Source organism: Somniosus microcephalus, chromosome 33, assembly GCF_052327205.1.
Source record: "Somniosus microcephalus isolate GS21.2 chromosome 33, FLI_Smic_1.0, whole genome shotgun sequence".
NCBI classification, from domain to species: domain Eukaryota; kingdom Metazoa; phylum Chordata; class Chondrichthyes; order Squaliformes; family Somniosidae; genus Somniosus; species Somniosus microcephalus.
In genome coordinates, this window is record NC_141019.1 from 31,288,068 (window position 1) to 31,292,783 (window position 4,716).

Genomic DNA, 4,716 nt, shown 5'->3' on the forward strand with positions numbered 1-4,716 from the left:
TCTCTGTTCGAAGGAGAACAACCCCAACTTCTCCAGTCTCTCCACATAACTGAAGTCCCTCATTCTTGGTATCATTCCAGTAAATCTCCTCCACACCCTCTCCAAGACCCTGACATCCTTCCTAAAGTGTGGTGCCCAGAATTGGACACAATACTCCAGCTGAGGCCTAACCAGGTTTAGTATAACTTCCTTGCTTTTGTACTCTAAGCCTATAAATAAAGTCAAGGCTCCCATATGCTTTTTTAACAGCTTTATCAACTTGTCCTGCCACCCTCAAAGATTTGTGTCTGTGAACCCCCCAGGTCTCTCTGTACCATTTAGCATGTACCACATTACAAGCATTTGTGTTTTATTTCCACTTTTCCCCATCTCTCCTGAAGGTGCTGACTCTTGCTGAGGTACACTCCCATGAGCACTGGCTGCCTTCCAGCACATTGTCCAAGTAACCATTCTTTATACGTGAGCCAAGACAGTGAGTGTCAGTCGGCTATTCAACTGTGGAGGATATGAGCGATGAGCCAAATAGTGCCAGTTTTGTGCTGTGGCCCCACACATTTGTAACTGTGCCCAAGTTCATTTCAAATAGCCGCTTACAGCCAGCAGAGACAGAAAAGATTTTCATCTCATTAGTCTGGGCTAGTTTTGAACCCAGGGGCCAGAGGGAAATGGCAGTCGACTGACTCACTGATCACATAAGGGTATCTAATGAGACAGTAACATACTGAATTACTATACTGAGAAATATATTAATATGTTTATGGTTAAATTACATGCAGCTGTATTTGCAACAGGCCTACATAGCCACTATTGTCCAAATGGATTCGTCATTCTCCCGTCAAATTGCAGCAAGAACAGGCAGTGACAGATATGTTTAAATCCCCATAATGTCAGCACTATAGATGGGCAAACACAATGTGTGGAAATCTGGATTGTCATCATTAGGAATCAAATGTATTAAAGGGCTATTGTAGTCAGGAATGTTTGGATTCCAAGACAGAATTTCCTGACTGCATTATCTAAAAGGCGGTGGACTAGAAGATTGAATGGTTTAATGTTTGGGATATGTTGCCTACTGGCATTGCTATTGGTTAATGGGGGAATCGGCGCCAATCTGAGCCTCATGTATAACGGCATTAATCCAACCTGGGTATGCTCGAAAGAGCAAAATCTTGCCTCATTGAGGGGAAACAATGGTCACGGCACCTGTCCCAATATTTACCTATAAACATGTATTTCCTGTTTTATAGGGTGCCTGTCCAAATATAATTTGTATATATTATGGTTGCTACGCACACAGTTTTGCTCAGTTCTGACAAAGGAGGGCTGCTTTATGCATACTAAGACAAATGGAACTGTAGACCTTAATGTAAACCTGCATTTCACTGGGAGGTTGATAAGTTAATTTTGTTTCTTAATTCTTTCCCCACCCAATGCCTAACTGCTTCTCCTGAAGGCACCGACTATGGTGGATATGATTCCATGGTCACCACCCGCCCTCTAGTATCTTGCCCAAATGGCCATTCTTCACGTGTGCACCTCGACAGTGAATAAGGGTATATATTTACATCTTGGCTATCTAGCACATGATCTACTGCTGAAGCTGCTTCTAAGAAGCTTGGTTTCCCTTTGCACAGTAAACATTTATTTTCCAGCTACACACTTTGTTTCCCCTCAACAACTCTTAACTGTTTTTAAAGCCCAAGTTCATCAAAGATTTGAATGCTGCTCTTATATTCAGAGATGCTGGTTTAACACCTCTCACTCCTGGACAGGATACCAGAAAAAGTTGTGTGTCTGATAGGTGACCCCTCTCTCTCATCTCTACCCTCCAACCTCTCTTCATTGCAACCGTTTTTGTATCTCTCCATTTTACCAATACCTACTATAGTCTGTGCTCTTTGACTTTTTCTCTCTTGTTTTCTAAGCTCCAGATGCAACTTCCTACACCCCCTTCCTCCTCTTCCTTACATCCTCATTGTGTTGAAATAAGGGGACTGATTTTACAACCCTTGCCCATATATCAATGCTCTGTGACAAAGATTAGGTATTTTCATCTAGGTTTTAGTTTGGTAGTCATAATAATCTTTAACCCCAGTCATAATACACAAGGAATTTAACAGCCAGCTAAACCGTACACCAAACCTACCATGATACAATGTCACAAGTTTTGTTGACCACAGACTAGAGAGGAATAGTTCAAACTTAAACAGTGCTATGCAATTGGTTCATCTCCTTTTTGAATTTGGAGGATCAGATACTCCTCAGAATTTAAAATCTAGGCAATCTCAGTAACTTTTCCAGGATATGAAAGGCCGATTCTGTTTGAATGAAGGGACAGTTTGGAAATCTCAAAGCAACTAGTCAGCACTGGTCAGTTTGATATTCCTGAAAGGAAAAAGAAGCACTATGTATTTAAGAGTTATTTACAAAAAAGTTAGCTTTATTCTTAGAGTTGCAATTTTTAAAAATTATTTTGTCCATTTGAGGAGATAGGTGGAAGCTACTGTTAATATAAAACTATATCATCTGACTTTATGAGCTTGTTCATCTTTTGTAATTTAAATGTTCTTGATTTTTCAATCTTAAATGAGGACTGATGGGATGCTCTATTGTTTTTGAAGACTGGAATGAGATCTTATGAAGGTATAAATCCAGTTACCAGATAGGGTTTGCTATTCATTTCCTCGGTGTCTTACCAAAACCGTATCTCGGTCTGAAGCCAATAATAGACACTTGCAAGTATAGCGAGTTGACACTCACCCATGAGAATGATCTAAACTACAAGAGCCAAAATAACCCAGCATTAGGTTAGAAAAGACCCAAAATTGTAACACGTGCATCATAGGCAAGTATGCCCAGAACTTCACGATATGCGCAACCATTGGACACAGCCCATTAATAAAATAGGCCCAAGACTCCCCAATCTGCTATTCTAATTATTGATAAACTGTTTCCAGTGGCAGGAGTGTCAGTAACTAGAGGACATAGATTTAAGATAATTGACAAAAGAACCAGAAGGGAGATGAGGAGAATTTTTTTTCCAGTGAGTTATGATCTGGAATGCACTGCCTGAAAGGGCAGTGGAAACAGATTCAATAACTTTCAAAAGAGAAATAGATAAATACTCAGAGCAATGGGGAAAGAGCAGGGGAGTGGGACTAATTGGATAGTTCTTTCAAAGAACCAGCACAGGATCCATGGGCCGAATGGCCTCATTCTGTCCTGTAAGTTTCTAAAAAAGTATATAGAAAATAATTAAACTGATCCATTTCAAAGTGATGCTTTCTGACGCAACCAAACAAAAACAGTCCTGCAGAGTCCATAAAATGGGTCAGTCTGACCTTCTATTGTTCCAACTCTTCATTTGCTAAATTCTACAATTGGCTTTAGCTTACCGGTGGCCTCTGAATGCTGGTGATTCAGCATTCATTAATTGATCAAACTTCTCAATCATTTCTACGAGAAGTGAAGCCTTCACGTCATCTCTTGCTTTGAACCAACAAAATAAGTAGTAAAGAATGCAGCACAATGTCATTATTGACCACAAGCACTGTCACATCAGGTTCTGTGCATGCTTAATGATATGGTTACATTGTGCGGATATCGTTTGGATGATACTGCTAATCTTCTCTATTTTATTGATCCTACTATTGTCAGTACTTCTCAGAATTTTGCTTTTGCTACTCTTAAGCTCCAAATACAAATTCCTTCTTGCAACTTCACGGTGCTTAAATCCAAGGTTCACTGTAGCATCTCCTACTCGAACTCATTCTTTCCCATGAACTCAGTATTGTGGAATCCCTTACCGCCCTTCTTTTTACGATCCATAGCCTTTTAAAACTCAAGCAAGATATTTCCTTTGCTCTCCTACACTTTCAATTTTGATGGTATCTTGCACTATGGGCCTTGCATAACTTCACTAAACCATTGGGAAATCTATCTTATACTGATACTACAAGTCTGAGGCTTGGGGTGGGGGCTGGCAGTGTTCAAATCAAAATTCTACTCTGGTCTATAAAACAAAGTTTTCTCACAGGCGTTCTCCATCAAGCTCTTTAGGAGTCATACAAGAAGCATATTAAAGGCGGCAATATTTCATGTGATCTCTCAACTGGAGAGGGATGCCTGAACAAAGTCTGTGGTACATCACAGTGAGGGCCACTGACTGTATTTGGAAGCAGAAATAATTTTCACTCAAGATTTATTGCACACTGGGGAAGGCTACTGCCAGAGCATAAACAATTAATCTCAGACTAGAAAGTTTTTATAGGCTTCTCAGAGAGTAAAGCAGTTCTTCATTCAATTTTAAACACTGCCACGGAAACTGGGTTTCAAAGTGTGATGAATATGGAATCATTCCATATATCTTGGATGCTGTCACTGTTAACCCGTGCGTTGGGTGTTTGATTGCTTAATCAGCTGACTGATGCAAGCATGTAAAAATGATTTTATTTTGAATAATTACCATTTTTTTAAAAAAAAGTCCTGCACCAACATAATAGTTGTGACACCCCTTTCCCTTGTCGTATGATTGAATATAAATCCTGGAAGACCATACCTACCTTGAAACTAAATTTAGAATAGATTCCTTTAACTCATACTTAATGTCATCCTTCAGTTTAATGAGCCCCCAAACTAGATTGCAACTGAAATTGCCCGTGCAGGCATAATAAGTAATCAGAAACGAGGCTTATGCAAAATAAAAACACATCCGTG